This window comes from Cervus elaphus, chromosome 33 (assembly GCF_910594005.1).
Source record: "Cervus elaphus chromosome 33, mCerEla1.1, whole genome shotgun sequence".
Lineage (NCBI taxonomy): Eukaryota > Metazoa > Chordata > Mammalia > Artiodactyla > Cervidae > Cervus > Cervus elaphus.
Window position 1 is genome coordinate 78,498,006 of NC_057847.1, and position 26,245 is coordinate 78,524,250.

The window sequence follows — 26,245 nt, forward strand, 5'->3', positions numbered from 1 at the left end:
GTTTAGTAAATGGTACAGACACAGCTGCCTATCCATCTGGAAGAATATAAAACTGGACTCCTTTTCTACATCATATAAACAATAAATTCCAAAAGGATTAAAACTTAAATGTGAAAAATGCAAGAAAATCTGGAAGAGTCTATGGACACCCTCAGGGCAAAGTGGGTATGAACCTACTTGATTTATAAAAAAGTTAAAATCATCTATAATGAGATAAATAAAAACACAAAAGAAAACAGAATTTCTTGGACAGATATTTGCAATGAGGAAAAAATATGGATGACCATTATGAAAAAAATACAAAGATCTTTTACAAATTTATTAGAAGAAAGCAAATAATGTCAGTGGGGAAAAAAATTGGGAAAAGGATTAGAAGAGGCAATTCACACAGAAGCAAATCCGAATGGCCTACAGATATGCAAAAAGATGCTCAACACAGTAACTATGAGTGAAATGCAAATTAAAGTGTCAATGAATATTTCTTTACACTTATCAATCTAGCATTTTTTTTTTCTTTTCACAAGGAATGATTATATCTTCTGAAGATATACATGTGAAAAATGGGGAACCCTCACATTGCTAGAGTGATGTTAACCTCTTTTAAGAAATGGTTTGTAATACTAAAAATTGAAAACGCACATTCCCAGGAAGCCCCTGGTGGTCTATTGGTTAGAACTCAGAACTTTCATTACCATGGTCCAGGTACAATCTCTGGTTGGGGAAGTAAGATCCCCCAAGCCATGTGGCCTGGGCAAAAAATAAAAACAAAATTAAAAATATGTATTCATTCTGACCCAGAAAATATGGCTCTGGGAATCTCTCCTATAAAAATCAAAGCTACAGTTCACAAAAGGACTACCTATAAAGTAGAGAATGTTTGAATAAAATACTGTCCATCTGTAAAAAGGGGTTTTAAGGAACCATCTTGGAATAACACCAGTTGACTTGGAAGGATTTTTATAAGATTAAGAACAATAGTATACATGAGATGTCACTTGTAGAAGAAGCGATATTGAGCAGCAAAAAATCACATATACAGCTATAGAAGCTTATACAAGTACATGGAAAACATGAAAGGACTATAAATTTGATTATATATGGGCTATGAATTTCATTTTCTGGTAAAGATGGGCTTTTGGTAGAGACAGCAAGGAGGTAAGCATAAAGTATGAGGAAGACAAACCTATGCAAATCCCCATCTCTATGTACGATTATGTTAATATAGTTACATGAAGTTATGTGTGTGTGTATATACATGTGAATGCACATATATGTATGTATACATACGTATATGATTGTTCATAAAAACAAAAAATGATGAATGACCAGTTTAGTTCAAGGGCCTTCTTTCCTGCTGAGCCTCTGAAGGTCTGAACATACCCTTGCCTCGTGGCTGGTGCCAACAACGGCTTTTTTCCTGTGCATGAGGCAAGAGTTTTGCTGGAGAGCCTATTTCTGCAGTTCACACGGCTTTTCTAAACAAGCTATGGGATTAATTAGGATGTATGACACTGTTTATCTTTATCATTTATTCTAGTATGTGGTTTTCTTAAGTGATTACTCTAAGGCTTAGTCAATTACTTTTCTCCCTCCCTTGGGTTTCCCTGGTGTTAGAATTTTTATTTGCGTCCATTTCAGAAGTATCAAGAAAGTAGAAATCATTTTGCCTTCCTCAGCCTTAGTTTTTTCACCTGTGAAATGAGGATAATGATAGCTTCTTTGTCCCTGTCTCAAAGGGTTGTGGTGAATATTAAGAAGATAATTAACTGTGAATTAGCTTCTAGTAAAGATGTGCCGTGTAAATACAGCGTCTTAGTGTTCACAGTTTTTCACCTCTGCTATTTCATGTGATTTTCACTTTTGTATGAACTGCCTGGAAGGAAACATATGTGCCAGGTCTACTATAATTAAGCAGAAGGTAAAACACTCGAAAGTTAGGCAAAATCAAAGTAAAATCACTTATTTATAGACAATCAGCCATTTCGCAACAAGGTATTTAGGGCTTGGAAAAAGTGACCCAAACCCCAAGACTGATTTTAGTAGTCTCCCAAAAACAAAAACAAAGTCCCTTCTCAAAACCAAGTCCTCCTCATCCTTACAACTCTGAGTTGTAATTCCAGGACCTTACTTTCTGTCTCATAAACTGCTAACCTAAGCCTCCACCCTCTACCTCTCCTGGATACAGCCTGATCTCTGCGCTGTCAGCAAAGCAAGGTTTATTATTTATTTTTATTTATTTTATTGAAGTACAGCTTATTTCCAATATTGTATTTGTTTATGGTGTATAGCAAAGTGATTTTATACATACTTTCACATACATATATATGTATTCTTTTTCATATTCATTTCCATTATGATTTATTATAGGATATTGATTATAGCCCCTTGTGTTATATACAGCAGGACCTTGTTGTTAGAAAGATCACTCAGAATTTTTAAGAGGTTTGCTTTGTTGCTTTTCCATGCCATATATAATAGTTGTTTCCACATGATCTTTCTAAAACATACATCTAGTCCCTAATAGTCTAGGCTGAACGTTGTTAATTGGTACTTCTTTACCTTCCAGACACAATCCGTTTGCTTTCTACACGGCATCAGGTTGCCCTGCGGGACTGGACTCTTCCCCATGTCTCGAACCTCATTCTCATGTCCTATTGACCACCCCCTTTGTTTAAGGCCAGCTCCAGAGAGGCTGTGGAAATGGAGCCTGTCACCAGCAGCGCCCAGCTAGCCCCAGGCTGGCCCTGTAGGAGGCACCCCTCCCGGAACATTACTCAGTCACTCTCAGCGGTAATGGCCCGGGGCCCTGGTCAGCCTCAGGGGCTAGGATTGGGACTTGAGGGCCGTGGCTGTAGTGCGCAAGCCCATCAGACAAGGCAGCAAGGTGTACCCACGTGGGCGGAAGCGACAAACCGCGGCTGAACTGAGGACGTCAGAGCCTGAAACAGCGGCGCGCGGGCGAAGGTAAGCAAGGGGCTCTCAGAGGGGGAACTCTGACGTTGTGGCATCAGAAGGTTTCTGTGGTGTAAATATCCCTATCATGCAAATTTCAAGATACAATTTTTTTTCATGGCTCTCAGAATTCCTGATAATTTAAAACTCAGCTCGCTCAAGTATGAACCGGCAACAAAATAACCATACTGCAAAACAAGCCGCTCCTGGGACACATACAGCCGTCTTCTGATAATCTTAGCTGGGAACTGTGAGATTAAATAAGTAAAGAAACAAGCGCAGACCAACCAAGACTGGAGCCCAAACCAACCCAATCTGTCGGAAGCATGGGAGGGGTGTACCTGGGGGGCGGGGAGAGGGCTGATCTTTAATGAGACAAAGTCCGGGCGCATGAAGCAGTTCCTGCAGATGCCTCACACGTGGCCGGGAGGTGCCATGGGCTCTCCCGTCAGCACTCTCAGCCCAGAGGCTGCAGGTGGCGCCTTTCCGACTGGTTTCTATATGGGTGTATTGAATATTTCATCTCTGCAAATTCCCATGACAGCACTGGAATGTAGGACTTATTCTTCCCACTTCGTAGGTAATGGAACCGAGGCTCAGGGAATCTGAGTAACTTTCTGTAGCCCCCATACCTACCAGCTCTTTCTGTTAGGGTGTCTGGATCCCTGTGCATCTTTCATGGGACTGTTTTTTTTTTGTTTTGTTTTGTTTTTTTTTTTAATTAATTAATTTATTTTTTCAGTGGGTTTTGTCATACATTGACATGAACCAGCAGTAGATTTACACTTATTCCCCATCCCGATCCCCCCTCCCACCTCCCTCTCCACCCGATTCCTCTGGGTCTTCCCAGTGTACCAGGCCCGAGCACCTGTCTCATGCATCCCACCTGGGCTGGTGACCTGTTTCACCATAGATAATATACATGCTGTTCTTTTGCAACATCCCACCCTCACCTTCTCCCACAGAGTTCAAAAGTCTGTTCTGTACTTCTGTGTCTCTTTTTCTGTTTTGCATATAGGGTTGTCGTTACCATCTTTCTAAATTCCATATATATGTGTTAGTATGCTGTAATGTTCTTTATCTTTCTGGCTTACTTCACTCTGTATAATGGGCTCCAGTTTCATCCATCTCATTAGAACTGGTTCAAATGAATTCTTTTTAACGGCTGAGTAATATTCCATGGTGTATATGTACCACAGCTTCCTTATCCATTCATCTGCTGATGGGCATCTAGGTTGCTTCCATGTCCTGGCTATTATAAACAGTGCTGCGATGAACATTGGGGTGCACGTGTCTCTTTCAGATCTGGTTTCCTCAGTGTGTATGCCCAGAAGTGGGATTGCTGGGTCATATGGCAGTTCTATTTCCAGTTTTTATCTACATGCTATATGCAATTTTATTAACACTCAGATCTTGAAATCAGAGACTGTTGTTGACTGTATGCTAACATTTATTCAACCTATATTTTCCAAATGGATTGTTTGATAATAGTTTCAATAGCATAATAAAAAATAAATAGCATAATAAAAAATCTGACCACAAAGATCAACCCCCACTTTCCTCCTGAGTAGAGTCAACTGAGTGAGGCAAGGTGACCATCACTCTTCCTTTTTTAAATCTTCTTATTGAAATATGGTTTATTGAAAATGTGCTCTTTTCAGGAGTAAAGCAAAGTGACATAAGTATGCATATTATTTTTAGAGTCTTTTCCATTATAGATTACTACACAATACTGAATCCAGTTCCTTGTGTTATCTGGTAGGTCCTTGTTGTTTATCTATTTCATATATAGTAGTGTGTATATGTTAATCCCAAACTTCTAATTTATCCCTCTGTACCCCCTACCTTTCCACTTTGGTGACCATAACTTTGTTTTCTATGTCTGAGAGTCTATTACTGTTTTATAAGTAGTAAGTATACTTGTGTCTTTTTTTTTAATCCCACATGTAAGTGATACCATATGATATTTGTCTTTCTCTGTCTGACTTCACTTAGTATGATGATCTCTAAGCTCATCCATGTTGCTGCAACAGGCATTATTCAATTATTTTTTATGACTGAGTAATATTCCATTGTATATATGTATTCCATCTTCTTTGTGGGGTTTCTCAGATGGCACAGTGGTAAAGAATCCACTTGCTGATGCAAGTGGAGATGCAGGTTTGTTGCTGAGTCTCCCATAGGAGATGAGGGAAGATTCCCTAGAAAAGAAAATGGCAACCCACTCAGTATTCTTGCCTGGAATCCCACAGAGGAGCCTGGTGGACTACAGTTCGTGGGGTCACAAAGAGCAGGTCATGACAGCATGCACACACACACACCACATTTTCTTTATCCATTCATCCATCAATGAAGGTTGCTCCATGTCTTGGCTAATCACTGTCGCTTTTAATGCTGAAAGTGTAAATTCTTATGTCTGTGGGTTACTAAGCCCCTTCCATGTACAAGTTATTTTACATATAACATCTCATTTCATCTGCAGGAGAATATTAAAAGAAACCTATTCCCATGCTCACCATATGGCTGAGAAACAGAAGCTCAAACATGTGAAATGACTTGCCCAAATCTATACCACTCAGAGGTGACAGAGTCAATGTTCATACCTGGGTCTGCCCAACGTCCGACTCTACGCTCACCCTTTTTGATGACATGACCTCTTCTGGAGCACAGCCCACCACAGCCTCCTCCACTCCCCAGGTGGCATTATAGTTCATGTGCAGGGCAAGCAGCACTGTGGGCAAAGCCATTTCTTCCACATGAACTCTGCTGCTTTCAACACATTTAAATCCAAAGCCCCAAATCTAAACGTGTGCTACTCAGCACACAGTCACCTCTGTTCAATAAAGACTGATTAGGAATTTCAGGGAATTATGATATGTCAAGACCCACCGGACCCCTTCCTGCAGCTTTAATTATCATTGGAGCTTGTCTAAGATCCCTTACTAACATATAGGATTTTAATCGCAAATTTGCAGCTCTATGTCATTATGAAGGAGAAAAAGTCCCTTGCAATGCTGCTAATTGACCTTAATCCAATGTGATGTGTAATACACTCAGCTGGATCCTCAGGCAGTCTAGAAACAGAACGGTAAAACAACTCTTAAATCCAAATTATATTTGAAAGAGCAGATTAGATTATTCCTAGCATCCTCAAACAAACCATGGCCTGCTGAAATTTATCTTATGCTTTCCAAACAAGGCAGACTCCAGCCTGACAGGCCGGATGCTTTATGAGTTCATCTACCTTGAAAGTCACACAAGCATCTTCTTAATGGGCTGCATGGCTGATGCCTTTGAGGAGATGAGTGATCTGGCGTAAGGGCACTGATTCCACATCTGTGCTGGCTCTGAGGCCAGGCTGAGCTGGGAGGATCAGATGATACGTCTCAGAGTCAGACACACCAGTGCTCATTATCAAACTGTGACTTTGGGTGAGTGACTCAGTGCTGCTGAGGCATGGACCCTTCATTTATACAGAGCAAATGATTATATGTGCCTTGCAGACTTGTGATATTTAGTGACAATGTGTGGAAATAGCCTTGTAAAAGTGAACTGAGCAATTTAGGAAAGCCTGCTCACAGCCATGTGAAATGACAACAGGGCCATGTGAAGTGAACTCTATTCCCTTTCTGTTTTTAATTAACATTTTATTTTTAGATAGTATAGATAAACAGGTGTGAGAAATGATACAGAGACATCGCATTTGTTTCTTATTCAGATTTCCTCAAATAGTAATATCTTGCAAAATCCTATTCCAATACCAAAACCACATTCCCTGCATTGTGACAGTCAATGTGAAGAATAATTAGGTTACCACAAGGTCTCTATACTATTCTCATTTTTTTTTTCAAACTTTTTCACTTATTTATTTTAATTTTTGGCTGTGCTGGATCTCTATTGCTTTGCACAGGCTTTCCCTGGTTGCAGAGAGTGGAAGCCTCTCTTCGTTGCAGGGCTGGGGCTTCTCACTGGGTGGTTTCTCTCGTGGCCGACACAGATCCTAGGCACACGGGCTTCAGTGGTTTCGGTATGCTTGCTGCTGGTTGCAGCTTGCAGGCCAGAACCAAGGACTGAACTCGTGTTCCCTGCACTGGAAGGCAGATTCCTACCCACTGAGTCTCCAGGGAAGTCCTGTACCATTCTTCTTTAGACACCCCTACTTACATCCTGAGCTTTTCATGGTGTCCTTAACCTCTGGGAACCACTAATCTTCTCTCCGTTTCTACGATTTCATCATCCAAACATTTTATATAAATGGAACCACACAGTGTGGAAGGTTTCAGGATTGGGTTTTCTCACTCATCATAATTCCCCAGAGATTCATCCAGGTTACTACATGCATCATAGTTCATTCTAACTCATTGTTGAGTGGTATTCCATGGCATGGATGGACTAGAATTTGTTTAACCCTTTAATTGTTAAAGGAGAGCTGGTGGGAACTCCCTGCCAGTCCAGTGGTTAGGACTCGATGTTTCCACTGCAGCGGCACAGATTTGATCCCTGGTCAGGGGATTAAGACCCCACATGACACGCAAAGTTGGCCAAATGATAATAATAATGATAATGATAAAACAAAGGCCAGCTGGGTTGTTTCCAGTTTTAGATTATTTTAAGTGAAGCTGCTATCAAGTAAAGTAATGCTCAAAATTCTCCAAGCCAGGCTTCAGCAATACGTGAACCATGAACTTCCAGATGTTCAAGCTGGTTTTCGAAAAGGCAGAGGAGCCAGAGATCAAATTGCCAATATCCACTGGATCCTTGAAAAAGCAAGAGAGTTCCAGAAAAACATCTATTTCTGCTTTATTGACTATGCCAAAGCCTTTGACTGTGTGGATCACAATAAACTATGGAAAATTCTGAAGGAGATGGGAATACCAGACCACCTGACCTGCCTCTTGAGAAACCTGTATGCAGGTCAGGAAGCAACAGTTAGAACTGGACATGGAACAACAGACTGGTTCCAAATAGGAAAAGGAGTACATGAAGGCTGTATATCAAAACCCTGCTTATTTAATTTATATGCAGAGTACATCATGAGAAATGCTGGGCTGGAGGAAGCACAAGCTAGAATCAAGATTGCTGGGAGAAATATCAAGAACCTCAGATATCCAAATGACACCACCCTTATGGCAGAAAGTGAAGAACTAAAGAGCCTCTTGATGAAAGTGAAAGAGGAGAGTGAAAGAGTTGGCTTAAAGCTCAACATTCAGAAAACTAAGATCATGGCATCTGGTCCCATCACTTCATGGCAAATAGATGGGGAAACAGTGGAAATAGTGGCTGACTTTTTTTTGTGGGGGGGGGGGGTTCCAAAGTCACTGAAGATGGTGATTTCAGCCATGAAATTAAAAGATGCCTACTCCTTGGAAGGAAAATTATGACCAACCTAGATAGCATATTTTTAAAAAGCAGAGACATTGCTTTGTCAACAAAGGTCTGTCTAGTCAAGGCTATGGTTTTTCCAGTGGTCATGTATGGATGTGAGAGCTGGACTATAAAGAAAGCTGAGTGCCGAAGAATTGATGCTTTTGAACTGGTGTTGGAGAAGACTCTTGAGAGTCCCTTGGACTGCAAGGAGATTCACCCAGTCCATCCTAAAGGAAATCAGTCCTGGGTGTTCATTGGAAGGACTGATGCTGAAGCTGAAACTCCAATACTTTGGCCACCTGATGCAAAGAGCTGACTCATTTGAAAAGACCCTGATGCTGGGAAAGATTGAGGGCAGGAGGAGAAGGGGACAACAGAGGATGAGATGTCTGGATGGCGTCACCGACTCAATGGACATGGGTTTGGGTAAACTCCAGGAGTTGGTGATGGACAGGGAGGCCGGGCGTGCTGTGGTTCATGGGGTCGCAGAGTCTGATATGACTGAGTGACTGAACTGAACTGAACTGTGTATGTATGGCAATAGCTGAATTTCTCCTGGGTAAGTCACATAGAGTGCAGTTGTTGGCCACATGGCAGTTGGGTGTTTAGTTGTATTAGAAACTACCACCTTTTCCCGAGGCTGTGCCATAGACTATCGCACACTATAGGCTATAGACACTTCCGTCTGTAACACGTGAGCACTCTGGTTTCTCTGCACCCTCTCGGGCATGTGGTGCTGTCACTGTTCTTACTCCATCCATTCTGATAAGGGCATAATGGCATCTCATTTTGGCTTTATTATTCATTTTTTTTCTAACGACTAAAATGGCTGAAAACGTGTTTATTTACTTATTTGCCATATTTATTATCTCTTTGGTGAAAAGTCTGTTTATATCTTTCATCCATTTTCTAAGTGTGTTTTTACTGTTTAGTTTGTAATTTACATTCTAAAATTTATATCAGCCCTTAGTTAGTTGTGTGACTGGTAAAAATATCCCTCTAGTCTGTAGCTTGTCCTTCCATCCTCATATCAGAGTTTTTCACAGAGCTAAAATTTTTAGCTTCATGTTTACTAGTTTATTAATTTTCTTTTTTTGTATTATTGTGTTGTTGGTGTCAACTCTAAGAACTCTTTGCTTTAGCCTAGATACTGAATATTTTCCCTTATGTTTTGTGTAAAAGTTACATCCTATTTCATATTATGTTTAAGTCCATATGTTTAGTTTTTGAATAAAGTGTGACATTTAGTTTAAGGTTTATGTTTAAGTTAAGGTTACACTTGAGGTTGACCTACAGATATCCAGTTGTTTCAGTGACCACTGACTTACTGTGGCACCTTTTTCAAAAACCAGCCAGCGATGTCTGTGTGGGCTCCATCTGCTTCTTTGCTCGCTTCCATCGATCTACGTCTCTCTCCTCATCGATGCCGCGCTGCTGATCGCTGTGACCACAGGGTGAGCCTTATTACCAGATGGAGTGCTTCGTCCCACTTGGTTATTGTTCTACAAGCTTTTTCAGCTGTCTAGTGTTCTTGTGTTTCCAGATACATTTTAGGATAAGCTTCTCTGTGTCTGCTAAATCCTTCCTTGAATTTTGATACGAATTGGAACATGCATACATATTAATTTAGAAAGATTTGGCATCTTTACTATGTTGTCTCCCAACCCATAAACATGCATGCCTCTCCATTTAGTTAAGTCTTCCTTGATTTTTTAAAATCATATTGTTTTCAGTATATTCATTATGCTTATGTTTTGTTAAGTGTATACCCAAGCAGTTCATCTTCACTGGAGCAATTGAAATGCTACAGTATATTTTTAATTTCAGTTTCCCCATGTTCAGTGTTAATCTCATTTAGGAGTAAAATTTTTAAATTTCCATTTGTGTTGTATCCTGTGACTTGATGAATTTACCTACTTGTTCTAGGAGCATTTTGTATATTCTTTAGGATTTTCTACATAGAAAATCATATCAGCTACAAATGGGGTGATACTGCAAATAAGGTGATTACTGAGAAAAAGATGTTTTCTGTTTCTTTCTCACAAGCAGGTCTATTTTTCATATTTCAGATTTTACTCTGTGCTATTTTCTCTAGGCTAACACATGAGCAGCAGGTAGGAACTAGCAGAAGCTTTCAAAACTTAATCTCATTAATTCCTGTACATGGAGGGAGTAGCTCATATTTATTTTCCCACTGATATGCATTACACCACATAGAACATTTCCATCTCAAGTAGGCAGAGTTATCTACAGTCAGTTTGACAGCTGTTAAAGATTGTGGCCAGCTGTGAATTTGCAAATTCCCAAGCCCCTACATTCTCCATGAGAGGACACAGGAAAGTGGGGGCCTTTCTTGTGTAACTGGAGACAAAGGATCTTTCACATTATCTATATGGTAACCAAAGAGCATTTGTTAATATATAAGAATCTCTAAGAAGGTTTCATCATCTTCCAGTTTACTTACATATATAGTAGTGTTTGAGGAGAGGATAAATCAACATATAACAACAAAAACAAAGACTGCCTTGAATCAAATGAGCCTAATCGATCCCATTTTTTAGGGGTCTTTTAAGTAGATATTAAACTGGACTGAGACACTATAATGCTTATAAAAGAATACTTGGCAAAGGTAAGTTTATTTATTGACCTTCTAAAATCTAATCGACCTACCAAAACCCTGAAATTCAGAGGCAGATTCTGTTATAATCAATGGGATGTTTTCAAAAAGCAATTTCTGAAACCCCATTTGCTGCTTTCTTCTTCCCTGCCTCTATGAGGTTCTGATTTGTTAGATATTGAATGTTGTCATGAGATCTTATTTAAAACTAATTCCCAGGCAACTCTGCTTCACAGGCACACCTTGGGGCAACTTTAGGTTCCTCAGAATCTTACAAACAATTCAAGTGTGCTTGGGGGTGGGTATCACCCTCAGGAATTTGAAGATTTGGGGATGAGTAGAAGGAGGACACTGTGGTCTTGTTGGACCTTCTCAGACAGAATATGGAAAGGACGGAGAACATCTTCTCCTGCCATGTAGAAATGAGGCAGGAGGTAGGTGGTCCCCATACCCAGGGCAAGTAATTAGTTTGTTCTCTGTGGACAGAAACTCCAAAATATCAATAGCAGGACTGTTGAGAGAGGAGGCTGGGCCCTGCCCAGATAAGAGATAGGAGACCACATATTTCTCATTCTCAGAGGCAAGGAGACTTTCTTGACTAGAAATCTCCTTGGAGATCAAAAGGGGAGTGATGCCAAGCTAGTGATGTTCATCACTAAAGGAAGAGTCACAGCCCTCTTCACTGGGATCCGCTTTGACTGGGAGATGAGTGCACACACATGGGAGGACCCTGAGATATACCAAATACAGACTCAGAACCAGGCAAATCAAAATGATTGGCCAGAGAAAACCCTGAAGAAATATCCCATAAAAATGAATCAAACTACCATGAGGGCAGAAATCTCTGAGTCAACCCATGTCTATCCACACATACTGTACTCTTTCCTCTTAATAAAGACTACTTTTTTCACTACTTTCCATTTTTTTTTCTTGGAATTCTTTTCTGCAAAGCCATGACCTTGTCACTGACCACTGGTCTAGTGGCTAAAATTCAGAGCTCTCATTGCAGCTACCTTACCTCAGCCTCTGACTGGGACCCCAAACCCTGTTTCAAGCCACTTCAGGCTGAGACAACCCACCCAAGATCAGAGTGTAATGCTCAACATCTCCTGGTCTGTCCATCCCTAAAGGAAGAGCCTGTCTGTGTAGTAATTTTGGCTTTTCCATTTCCAAAACAACCTCTAAAGATGAAGCTGTAAAATGAGGGGGTTTGAGGTTTGCCCCTCTGCTGAAATTAATTTTCCTGGGCAAATATTCCACTTAATAAATCGCAAATAATTTATTAAGCTCAGAAGAAAATAGCTTAAGAAGATGAAGACAAAAGTTGAATTTATTATTTTATCTACCAAAAATCTCATCTTTTTTGTAAACACCATATTTTCTGTGTAAGGAAAAGACATATCACATATGCATGAAAATCAATGTATCTATATTGTATCCAAACCGTACTGATGGAACTAACAAATGCATAATCAGTCTAGCCTATTCCTTTGAAAATAAATTGATTTTTCAGCACTTTTCTCCAAACCCAGTTGCTTTGAGAATAAAATAATTTTCTTTCTTTCTGACACCAGTACATTTTAAATGTGAGCATTTTCTCATCTCATGATTGTTTTCTGTGGTTTTTTCCTGCTGATTGGACATATCTAATTATCCAAATAGCTATTTAAATAGAATGCACTTCCAGTAATGTCTTTAAAGTGCCGCTCATGGAGATAAAGCTTCCCATGACCTTTAAACCACAGCCACCTTTCTTGGTTCAGCACTGAATGAAATACAGCATCACAGATAATCTTGACACCACTACTTACATATTGGTATCAGAATCTACATGTTTTTATTTTTTAATTGCCAAACACGGCAGTTCCATGGCCATAAAAGGTGATTGAAAGTCTTTGTACAATATGTGAAACTGGCTGTTTTCCACCTATAATAGGATATGAACAGAGTTTTATCACCACTGCTTATTTTCTGTTGACGTTTTTATGAAAATAAATGTAGATTGGGTTGCCCCACTCTGTTCAGGCTTGAAGACCATACTATAGCATGTGAATCGATATTCTCTCCACTTTGAAGATCAACCTAAGTGCAAGCACAATAGTTTTTCTAGAGTCATCTAGTATAACTTTGGTGTGAAGGTCTGAATCAATTGGCTAATAAGGAACATTATATTAATTATTTTTATTTGTATATGTGTGTTTGCCAAAACCCAGTGTTTTCTTGAGCACTTAAACTGCAATTATTCTTCTCATCTCTCATGTATAGTTGATATAGTTATGCTTTTATAAGGATTGTCTTTAACATATTATCCACATAAATGTCAGAGTATGGAAATACATTACATATATGTATATGTATACCTGGAGAAAGAAATGCAAACCACTCCAGTACTATTGCCTGGAGAATCCTATGGACAGAGGAGCCTGGCAGGCTACAGTCATTGGGGTTGCAAGAGTTGGAAATAGCTTAGCAACTAAACCACGACCACCATATATGTCTAACAATTTAAATATTATTGCACTGTTCTCAGTTTGAATCAGAAGAACTATATTGAATTCTAATGTTTGTGTTCAGTTCTGTTAGTAAAGCTGCTCACTCGTGTCCGACTCTTTGTGACCCCATGGACTGCAGCACGCTGGGCCTCCCTGTCCATCACAAACTCCCAAAGCTTACTCAAACTCATGTTCATCAAGTCAGTGATACCAATCAACCATCTCATCCTCTGCTGTCCCCTTCTCCTGCCCTCAATCTTTCCCAGCATCAAGGTCTTTTCCAATGAGTCAGTTCTTCGCATCAGCTGGCCAAAGTGTTGGAGCTTTAGCTTCAGCATCAATACTTCCAATGGGTATTCAGGATTGATTTCATTTAGGATTGACTGGTTTGAGCTTCTTGCAGTCCAAAGACTCAATAGTCTTTGCCAACACCACAGTTGAAAAGCATCAATTCTTCAGCACTCAGCTTTCTTTATAGTCCAACTCTCACATCCATACATAACTACTGGAAAAACCATAGCTTTGACTAGATGGACTTCTGTTGGCAAAGTAATGTCTATGCTTTTTAATATGCTATCTAGGTTGATCATAGCTTTTCTTGCAAGGAGCAAGTGTCTTTTAATTTCACAGCTGCAGTCACAATCTGCAGTGATTTTGGAGTACAAAAAATAAAAAAAGTCTGTCCCTATTTCCATTATTTCCCCATCTGTTTGCCATGAAGTGATGGGAACAGATGCCATGATCTTAGTTTTTGGGATGTTGAGTTTTAAGCCAACTTTTTCACTCTACTCTTTCACTTTCATCAAGAGGCTCTTTAGTTCTTCTTCACTTTCTGCTATAAGGGTGGTGTCATCTGCATATCTGAGGTTATTGATATTTCTCCTGTCAATCTTGATTCCAGCTTGTGCTTCATCCAGCCCAGCATTTCTCATTATGTACTCTGCATATAAGTTAAATAAGCAGACTGAAAATATACACTCTTGAGATACTCCTTTCCCAATTTGGAACCAGTCAGTTGTTCCATGTCCGGTCCTAACTGTTGCTTCTTGGCCTGCATACAAATTTCTCAGGAGGCAGGTCAGGTGAGCTGGTATTCCCATCTATTTATGAATTTTACACAGTTCATTGTGATCCTCACAGACAAATGCTTTGGGATAGTCAGTAGCAGAAGTAGATGTTTTTCTGGTATTCTGCCACTTTTTCAATGATCCAGCAGATGTTGGCAATTTGATCTCTGGTTCCTCTGCCTTTTCTAAATCCAGCTTGAACATCTGGAAGTCCATGGTCACAAATTGTTGAAACCTGGCTTGGAGAATTTTGAGCATTACTTTACTAGCGTGTGAGATGAGTGCAATTGTGCGGTAGTTTGAGTTTTCTTTTGCATTGCCTTTTTTCAGGATTGGAATGAAAACTGACATCTTCCAGTCCTGTGGCCACTACTGGGTTTTCCAAATTTGCTGGTATATTCAGTGCAGGATTTTCACAGCATCACCTTTTAGGATTTGAAACAGCTCAATTGGAATTCCATCACCTCTACTAGCTTTGTTCGTTGTGATGCTTCCTAAGGCCCACTTGATTTCACATTCCAGGATGTCTGGATCTAAGTGAGTGATCACACCATCATGGTTATCTGGGTCATGAAGATCTTTTTTGCACAGTTCTGTGTATTATTACCATCTCTTCTTAATATCTTCTGCTTCTGTTAGGTCCATACCATTTCTGTCCTTTATTGTGCCCATCTCTGCATGAAATGTTCCCTTGGTATCTCTAATTTTCTTAAAGAGATCTCTAATCTTTCCCATTCTAGTGTTTCCCTCTACTTCTTTGCATTGATCACTAAGGAAGACTTTTTTATTTCTCCTTGCTATTCTTTGGAACTCTGAATTCAAATGGGCTTATCTTTCCTTTTATTGTTTACCTTTAGCTTCTCTTCTTTTCTCAGCTATTTTTAAGGCCTCCTCAGACAACTGTTTTGCTTTTTTACATGTATTTTTCTTGGGGATCGTCTTAATCACTGCCTCCTGAACAATGTCACAAACCATCCATAGCTCTCCAGGTGCTGTCTATCAGATCTAATTCCTTGAATCTATTTGTCACTTCCACTGTATAATCATGAGGGATTTGATTTAGGTCATACCTGAATGGTCTAGTGGTCTTTCCTACTTTCTTTAATTTAAGTCTGAATTTGGCAATAAAGCGTTCATGATCTGAGCCACAGTCAGCTCCTGGTCTTATTTTTGCTGACCATAGAGAGCTTCTCCATCTTTGACTGCAAATAATATAATCAATCTGATTTCGATATTGACCATTTGGTGAAGCCCATGTGTAGAGTCATCTCTTGTGTTGTTGAAAGAGGGTGTTTGCTATGACCAGTGTGTTCTCTTGGCAAAACTCTGTTAGCCTTTGACATGCTCCATTTTGTACTCCAAGGCCAAGTTTGCCTGTTTTTCCAGGTATCTCTTCATTTCCTACTTTTGCATTCCTACTTTTGCATTCATGGCCCCTATAATGTAAAGGACATCTTTTGAGGGTGTTAGTTCTAGAAGGTCTTGTAGGTCTTCATAGAACCATTCAACTTCAGCTTCTTCAGTATTAGTGGTTGGGGTATAGACTTGGATTACCATGATATTGAATGGTTTGCCTTGGAAACAAACAGAGATCATTCTGTCGTTTTTGAGATTGCATCCAAGTACTGCAGTTTGGACTCTTCTGTTGACTATGACGGCTACTCCATTTTTTCTAAGGGATTCCTGCCCACAGTCATAGATATAATGGTCTTCTGAGTTAAATTCACCCATTCCAGTCCATTTTAGTTCAGTGATTCCTAAAATGTTGATGTTCACTCTTGCCGTGTCCTGTTTGACCATTTCCAATTTGCCTTGATTCATGGACCTAACATTTCACGTTCCTATGTAATGCTGCTCTTTATAGCATTGGACTTTACTTCCATCCACCCAGTCACATCCACAACTGGGTGTTGTTTTTGCTTTGGCCCCATCTCTTCATTCTTTCTGGAGTTATTTCTCTACTGATCTCCAGTAGCATATTGGGGACCTACCGACCTGGGTAGTTCATCTTTCACTTTCCTATCTTTTTGGCTTTTCATACTGTTCATGGGGTTCTCAAGATAAGAATACTGATGTGGTTTGCCATTCCCTTCTCTAGTGCACCACGTTTTGTCAGAACTCTCCACCATGACCTGTCCATCTTGGGTGGCCTTACATGATATGGCTCATAGTTTCATTGAGTTAGACAAGGCTGAGGTCCATGTGATTAGATTGGTTAGTTTTCTGTGATTGTGCTTTTCATTCTGACTGCCCTCTGATGGAGAAGCATAAGAGGCCTATGGAAACCTCCGGATGGGAGAGACTGACTGAGGGGGAAACTGGGTCTCGTTCTGATTGGGGTTATGCTCAGTAAATCTTTAATCCAATTTTCTGTTGATGGATGGGGCCGCGTTCCCTCCCTACTGTTGACCTGAGGCCACACTGTCTTGGAGGTGATGAAGATAACGGCGACCTCCTTCAAAAGGCCCCAGCATGTGCTGTTACACTAAGGTCCCCAGTCTGCAGCAGGCCACCGCCACCCCACACCTCCACCGGAGACCCCTGGGCACTCACGGCAAGTCTGGCTCAGTCCCTTCTGTGGCCACTGCTCCTTTCCCCTGGGTCCTGGTGCTCACAAGGTTTTGCTTGTGCCCTCCCAGAGTCTGTTCCCCAGTCCGTGTAAGTTCTGGCGGCTCTATGGTGGGTTAATGGCATCTTCCTCCAAGAGGGCTTGTGCCATACCCAGGTCTGCTGCGCCCTGAGCCCCTGCCCCTGCAGCAGTCCCTTGCTGACCCGGACCCCCACAGGACACACCCAAACACAGTTCTGGCTCAGTCCCTGTGGGGCCTCTGGGCCCTGGTGTGCACACGGTCTGTTTGAGCCTGCCGAGAGTCTCTGGCGGGTGTGGGGTTTGATTCTAAACATGATTTTACCTCTCCTACCATCTTGCTGGGGCTTCTCCTTTGCCCTTGGATGTGGGGTACCTTCCCTTGATGGGATCCGACATTCCCCTGTCAATGGTTGTTCAGCAGCGAGCTGTAATCCTTGAGTTCTCAGCGAGGAAGATGAGCGCACATCCTTCCACTCCCCTGTGACTGGCACAGGGTGGTGATTTCTTTTTCAAGAGTTGGAATGTACAGCAGTGATAGCAGGCTTCTGAGTTTTTAAGCAACTTTCTCCAATGCCTTTGATTTCTGTATTTTATTCTAGTCCCACCAGTCTTCCCACAGTTCTTTGGAAAAGCCGAACTCCCCCCTGCATAGGATCTTTGCATATGTTGCTCTTTATTCAGAATGCACCCCACTTTTCATGCCATTTGCTATACTTTCATTAATAACTTCTACTCACACCACAAATGTAAACTCATATGTGATATTTGTTTCAGCAAACCCTCCTTTACTGTCCATCACTGTATAGTCCACAGTATTAAAAATCTCTTCATAAACAGTGTTTGTCTCGGCCACACTCAGTTATTCATCAGATCATAAAGCAGGGGTGGAAACAGAATGACTAGGAGGGCCTTGAACACGTAGAATTTTATCTCTTGTTATTGATTTTCATCAGGGAGTGAGGATGTATATAACATGATCAGATTTATGTTTTAAATAAATAACACTGTTAGCAAAATAGTTGATAAAATAGCATGGATTTTAGGAACATTTGTGAGTAAAACTGGTGATTAAGATTGGATGATTGGTTTGATATGGATGACAGAGGAAAGAGTCTGAGGCACTCCATGGGTTTCTGGCTGGTGACTGGCTGGCACTGGCTGGGTAAGTTGTGAGGTGTTGAGATAAGAAGAGATGAAGATGAGGATGGGTGGAAGCAAGAGGAAGGACAGTTCTGTCCAAAACATGTTGAGGCTGAATTACTGCCAAGTAGTCAACTGGAGTGTGACAACTGCATAGAGACAAGCATAATATAACTGATAGTTAACATCACAGTGACTGCAGAACTCGATCAGAAAATGAAAATGTGAGCATTAAGATGGGGCAAGAGACTAGATAACTGACCAGTAACAGAGATAAAGACAGGAAAAAGGCTCAAAAACCTCCCAAGTGAACAATGCCAACGCTATTAAATGATGTCTAAGAGACATCAAGACCAGGGGCAAAAAGTAGCTCAAGGAGAATAAAGATTTAGTGAAACAATGCAATGTAATCTCCAGATCAGGAATATGTTGCTGAGGATAGTTTTCATGGAATGGTGAGAGACAGAAGGCTAACTGTGTAGAAAATAAAATTATTTTGTTGTGGGTGCCCCATGCACCAGTACAACATACAGTAGAGGTTGTGACAAAGATTCCTTGCTTGCCCAAACTTTAGCCAGGCTCCTCAACTTCTCCCTTGTCCACATATGCATTCCCTTGTAAAATTCATTTTTAGCAAGAACTCTGATAAATCCGTGTAACCAGACCCACTCCCTTCAGTTTCTACTAAGGTTCTTCATCCTCCAAGATGATGCCTGATCATCTTAACTTGTCCACAGTAAAAAGCCAGTTGGGTCATTTTAGCCAAAACCTCCATTGTCACTCTCATGTTTTCTCTCATTAATTTTCCATCCACTGACCCCAACTCTGCTTCTTGGCTATAAACTCCCACTTGCCCTACCTCTCTTCCCTAGTGTAATATTTTATTGCACTGGTCTCTATAACTAACACAATGATCATGAATAAAGCTGCTTTACCATCTTTAACAATTGTTATTGAATAATTTTTTTAACAGTTGTCCTATGGTTATCAGAAGTCCTAATTGTCATTGTATTGATATATACCTGTGTAATAGAACAAGAATATCATGATAGAAATAGTAATATATATCACCTTATATCAGTCAGAATGCCCATCATCAAAAAGTCTACAAATAATACATGCTGGAGAGGGTGTGGAGAAAAGGGAGCCCTCCTATACTGTTGGTGGGAATATAAGTTGGTGCAGCCACTATGGAGAACAAACAGTATGGAGGTTCTCTGAAAAACAAAAATAGAATTACCACATGATCCAGCAATACTACTGGACTTTTTCTTGGCATATATCTAGAAAACACAAAACTCTAATTCAGAAAGATACATGCAGACCAATGTTAATAGCAGTGCTATTTACAATAGCCAAGACATGGAAACAGCCCGAATACCCATCAACAGACAATGAACTTAAAGAAGACCTGGTGCAGATATAACAGATTACTCAGCCACAAAAAGTGATGAAATAATGTCACCTGTAGCAACATGAATGGAAGGAGAGAACATTATATTTAGAGAATTTAGACAGAGAAAGACAAATATCACATGATATCACTTCCATATAGAATCTAAAAAAAAAATACAAATGGATCTACATATGAAATAGAAACACATTCAGTCATAGAGAAAAAACGTATGGTTGCCAAAGCAGAGAGGTAATGGGGGAGGGATAAATTAGGAGTATAGTGTTGACAGATAGAAAATACTATACATAAAATAGATAAACCACAAGGATTTACTATATAGCACAGGAAACTATATTCAATATCTTATATAATGGAAAATAATCTGAAATATATATATATATACACATAAAGCTGAGCCATTTTATTGTAGACCTGAAACTAATACAATATTATGCTAGCAATAGTTCAATTAAAAAAAAAAAAGAAGAAGAAGAAATATAATTTTAAAAAATGTGGAGACTTGGCCACAGAGTCTTTAAGCGAATAAGGAAGCTGAGGTCCAGGGACACGCAAGCACTAGCTTCAGGATCATTGGTTGCTCTGTCATGCAGCTTCGGTGACCATCAGGTTCCCTGGCCCCATTCATGACACAGCCCTTTAGTGACCCCATGGAACTCTGAGGGCAACACTTTGTCTTTCAGATCTCAGCAGCTTTCCTGATCTCTTAACAACCTTGATACCTGAAAGGTGACTGGATACAAAAATCAAATCATAAATAAATAGAAAATCACTTAGATTTTTTGAATATCATTACAATACTCCCCCAAATATTCTCCACATTAAATGTGCATCAGTGTTGCAAATCCTATGCTATGGTGAATACCTTGTGTTATTATCAAAAAGAGATAGAGAGCATTTTTATGACTGCATATGAAAGGTTCTGTTCAAAATGGAACAATTTCATTAAGATACGTGGCTTTTCGAGACAATGTTTAAAGTCCTCTGATGATTTGACCTCCCAGTATTAGGGCCATGCATGTTACTTCTCTCACATCCAGCATTTTACATAAAAATATTTGACCTCACATAAAGTAAAAGAATAACATAGACAATATTATGTTAAAAATCACATTGGGAGAGAAACAATTCCAAAATGGTGGAATAAGGATCTCCAACATTCTGATCATTCATAAGACCAAAGAGTGGCAAAAAATGTCAAAGTTAAGATTCTTTTAGAACTTTGGAAATTAAAGAAAGGTTTTAAACAATATGCTGCTGCTGCTAAGTCACTTCAGTCATGTCCGACTCTGTGCGACCCCATAGACGGCAGCACACCAGGCTCCTCCATCCCTGGGATTCTCCAGGCAGGAACACTGGGCTGGGTTGCCATTTCCTTCTCCAATGCATGCATGCATGCTAAGTTGCTTCAGTCATGACCGACTCTGTGCGACCCCATGGACAGCAGCCCACCCGGCTCCTCAGTCCACAGGACTCTCTAGGCAAGAGTACTGAGGAATGTTTATTCAAGAAAAGTGACTGAATCTCAGAACAGCAAGCTTTATGATGATGATTCCTTTCTATTTCCACCTCCATGACCACTTGGAAAACCAACAGACTCTCAATCACAGTAGTTCTGAAAACTAGCAGCCTTGGAGCAACTGGAATAGGCAGAGCAGATTCATAGCTCTAAAGGGCTTAACTCCCAGAAAACTGTTATTTAACCTCTCTGGGTACTCCCCATTCACAAAGTTGGTTTTCATCTGACTTGACTCAGAACTTGCTCAGTGATAGCAGCAATTTCCCAGATGACATTTTGTGAAAAATGCATGCTGAAGTTTAACATTAGAATTGCCTAAATGGGGACTTCCCTGGTGGTCCAGAGACTAACATTCTGCACTCCCAATTCAGGGGTCCTGGGTTCAATCCCTGGTCAGGGGACTAAATCTCACATGCCACAGCTAGGAATGTTCATGCCACAACTAAATATCCCACATGTCGCGAGGAAGATTGAAGATACCATGTGTCACAACTAAGAGTTGGCACAGCCAAATAAATACAAAAAGAAAGAAAGAAAGAAAATAGTTGCATGGGTGATGATAAAAGCTGGGCAAACAAAAGGATGACAAAAAACATAAACAGAAAGCTATGGAATGAGATGCCCAGGTGGACTTTGAAAAGCTCTGAAAAAGTCCTGAAAATCTAGAAGGTCAGTCACTTTCATAGGACTGGATGCCTGCCCAGGGCTGTGTCATGCTTGGGAGAAGCCCCAGCTCTCACCGCTGAGTGATGGTGTGGTTCTCTGTGAACAAGAATCGAAAATCAAGGAAGAGTTTTAACCACTAGAGTGTTGAAGAGTCTTCCCAGGTGAGGCAGTGGCAAAGAATCCGCTTGCCAATGCAGGATACATCAGAGACGCGGTTTCAATCTCTGGGTTGAGAAGACTCCCCTAGAGGAGGCAGGGCAATCCACTCCAGTATTCTTGCCTAGAGAATCCGGTGGACAGAGGAGCCTGGCGGGCTACAGTCCATGGGGTCATAAAGAGCTGGACATGACTGAAGTGACTTGGCACACACACAGAGCGCTGAAGATGTGCCTTAATATATGCAAAGAGGCCCTCAGCAGAGACTGGGAGGCATTTAATGAAATCTCTGTGCAATAATTTACTGACCCTAAGTTAAGTGAATAAAGACTAGTGTGGCTACACACAAAAAATAATACAAACCTTACAGGATTAATTCAAAGTCACTGAACAAAAGACAGCAGCAGCAACACCAAATTCTGGATGAAAGAAGAAAATATAATCTCTAGACTTGCCAAACTGCACTATTTAAATGTCCATTTTTCAACAAAATTATGAGACATGAAAACAAATAAGAAATACTTGCCCATAGGCTAAAACAACCACCAGGCAAAACCAGGCAGGCTGTCAACTCTTACCACTTCTATTCAGCATTACACTGAAAATTCTTGGCAGAATAATTAGATTAAATAAAAAACAACAAAAGGAATGCAACTTGAAAAGGAATATTAAAACTATCCTTACCTATAGATATGCCTATGTACAGACATAACTTTGTATGCAGAAAATGTACATGAGTCCTCAAAACAAACTATTAGAACTAATATACAAGTGGGGCAAGGTTGTAGAATATAAGATAAAATCACAAAAAATCAATTGTGTTTCTCTGCCAAGCAAGGAATGATCCAAAAAAGAAAAATTAAAGAGAAAATTAGATTTATAAGCTATCCAAAAGGAAAAAAAATACTAAGGGATGCATTGAACAAGAGAAGTATAAGACTTGCAAATGAAAACAATAAGGTATTGTTGAAATAAATTTAAGAGAATGTAAATTAATGTATAGATATCCATGTCTTCTGGATGAGAAGAATTAGCATTGTGATATAAGTTCGCCAAAACAGATTCAACATATTCCTTATCGAAGTCTTGTTTGATGATCTTGCAGAGATCGTAACACATATACACATATATAACACATTCATGTGGAAATGTCATAGACACAAAATAGTAAGAACTATTTTGTAAAAGCTCTGGTTTTTCCAGTAGTCATGGCTGGATGTGAGAGTTGGACCATAATGAAAGCTGAGCACTGAAGAATTAATGCATTTGAATTATGGTGCTGGAGAAGACTCTTGAGAGTCCCTTGGACAGAAAGTAGATCAAGCCAGCCAATCCTAAAGGAAATCAACCTTGAATATTCATTGGAAGGACTGATGCTGAAGCTGAAGCTCCAAAATTTGGCTGCCTGATATGAAGAGCTGACTTATTGAAAAAGACCTTGATGCTGGGAAAGATTGAAGGTGAAAGGAGAAGGGGGCAAAAGAGGATGAGATGTTTAGATAGCATCGCTGACTCAGTGGGTATCAATTTGAGCAAACTCTGGAAGATACTGAAGGACAGGGAAGCCTAGTGTGCTTCAGTCCATGGCATCACAGAGAGTTGGACACATTTTAGGGACTGAACACTAAAACAACAATCTTAAAAAAGAAGGACAAAATCTGGATGACCCATACTTCCCAATCTAAAAACTTACAAAGCTACAGTAACAAAAGCAGTGTGGTCTGGCATAGGACTAAATATATAGGCTAATAAAATATAATTGAGAGGCTAACAAAAAATAATCTCAAGTTTGTGACAAATGATTTCAGTAAGTTTACCAAGGCAAATGTCTTTTTTAGAAATGGTATTGAGACAGCTGGATAGCTTTGTGTAACAAATAAAACTATACTTCTACATTATTTCATATGCAAGAATGAATCAACATGATTCATAGACATAAAAGTAAGTGCAAAACTAAAAACATTAAAAAAAATATGACATTGGATTAAGCTATGGGCAAAGTATGCGCTCTTAAGCCCATAGCTCTTTAACATTTTCATATTTCATTAATGTGTGGAAAAAACAGAATAGAGTTTTTAAAATATTCCTTAGAGGTTTTAATCAACACCCATATCATGCAGATAAATTGGATTTTATTAAAACTTAAAAAGCTTTGTAATATTCCATCTAAGAAGTCAAATCAAAAAGTCAATCTACAGAAAGGGAGAAAACGCTTGCAAATTATACAGCTAGTAAGGGATAGCATCTAGACTAAAGAGATTTCACAAATATTTGAATTACTATATGGGCAAAATACTTGAGATACTTTTCCAAAGAAGATATACAAATGATCAATGATCCCAAGAAAATGCTTAATATCATTAGTCATTAGGAAAATGCAAATCTTAAGTCACAATATGGTATTTCTTCACACTCACCAAATACAAGATAAACAATGCCATGTCACATTGAAGATGTGGAAAAATTGAATCCTTATACATTCTTGTTGGAATTGCAAAATTGTGCAGCCACTTTGGAAAAGTTTGGCAATTTCTGCAGATGTGAAACATAGAGTTACCGAGGTAGGTAGGTTAGTCACTAAGTCATGTCCAACTCTTAGGATCCCATGGACTACAGCCCACCAGGCTCTTCTGTCCATGGGATTTCCCAGGCAAGAATATTGGGGTGGGGTTGCCACTTCCTTCTCCAGGGGACCTTCCCTACCCAGGGGTCTAACTGGGTCTCCTGCATTACAAGCAGGCTCTTTACCAACTGAGCCACCAGGGAAGCCCAATAGAGTTACCAAATGACCCAGCGACTTTCTGTAGATGTGCACCTGTGAGAACTGAAAGTGTATGTCTACACAAAGCATGATGCACAAATATTCATAGTAGCATTACCCACAAATATTCATAGTAGCATTACCCATAGTAGCATTACCCACCCAAAGGTGGAAACGACCCAAATATCCACCAACTAATGAGTGAACAAAAAATGTGTTCTATTCATACAATATAATATCATTTGTCTTTAAAAAGAAATTAAAAATGACACATGTGACAACATAGATGAACTTTGAAAACATTTTGCGAAAAGAAAGAAGTCACATACAAAGCAACAGGTATTGTATTATTCCATTTACATTAAATGGCCAGCTTTGGTAAATGCATAAAGACAAAGTAGGTTAGTGGTTTTGAAGGGATGGGTTGGAAGGGGCAAATTAGAATTGATTTCTGATGTGTAAAGAGTATTTTTTTGTGTGATGAGGACATTCTTAGATAAAGGTGATGGTTGCACAATTCTATAAATATACTGAAAACATTGAATTGTGCACTTTACAGGGGGAATTTCATAGCATATGAATTACATTTTAATAAAGCTGTTAATGGGGGGAAATGAAGGAGAAAGAGAAATTCTCTGCATCAGGAAAGGAGATGCAGGCGTTGGGCCTCGCGATGTCCTGATCTGACACAGTGAACTGAGACTGATGTGGTGGTAGGCGCATCCTTCAGGAGTATCACCTCAGATCTATTCCACATCAGGAGTTACCACAGCCATCACTAGGCTTAAAAATAGATACGGATCAATGAAATATCTATATCCTCCCTCTTCAGATTTTTCTAGATTATAAATTTTTGCAATGACCCACGTGGCCCGCTTTTCATTTTGTTCTCTCACGTTGCCCCCTGAGGCATATCTGGGGTCTGTAAACACAAACACCGAACATAAAGCCTGTGCTCCAGCATGTTCTTGAGATTACACTTTTACATTAATTGAAAATTCAGCATAAATCTCTCCTTTGTCACACTTCAAGATTATTATATCTTATTCCTTTTAAACCCAATTGTTTTTTCACTTAGAAATTTAAATTATTTTTAAAGTTTCTGTCTTCACCTTTAAGTGACAGAGACACTCCACATAGATTATTTCAAATACTTTTTAAAATATTCTGTAATGAGTACATTTTTACATGTCAATTAAAATATTGTGATAAGAAAACCAACTATGTTAATGAAATATGAAATGATAAATATCTAATTATTTTTGAAGAAAATATCCATTAGAAGCTTTTGATATTTCATTAATGTGTGGAAGAGACAGAATAGAGTTTTAAAAATATTCCTCAGAGGTTTAAATCAACTGTCTTTATTCTCTTAGAGCTGTAAGTCATTTCTAATTTGCTAGTACCTGGTCTTTAGCAGATGAAGCAGGGGAAGGAGACAGAAGGCATTCATTGGAGGGCTGAGGACAAGTAAGAAGAGCATGTTATCTTCAGATAACTTGAT

At 39.7% G+C, this 26,245-nt stretch overlaps 1 long non-coding RNA gene across 1 annotated transcript; it reads right to left on the reverse strand.

The window, feature by feature from the left end:
• Nucleotides 1-20,104: 20,104 nt before the first annotated feature.
• LOC122688343 lies at nucleotides 20,105-25,666 on the reverse strand. The gene is made up of 4 exons (XR_006339416.1): nucleotides 25,638-25,666; nucleotides 24,398-24,512; nucleotides 22,344-22,399; nucleotides 20,105-20,372 (listed from the first exon to the last, which is right to left on the reverse strand). It is a non-coding gene; the product is annotated as an uncharacterized LOC122688343 (long non-coding RNA).
• Between the last annotated feature and the right edge of the window lie 579 nt (nucleotides 25,667-26,245).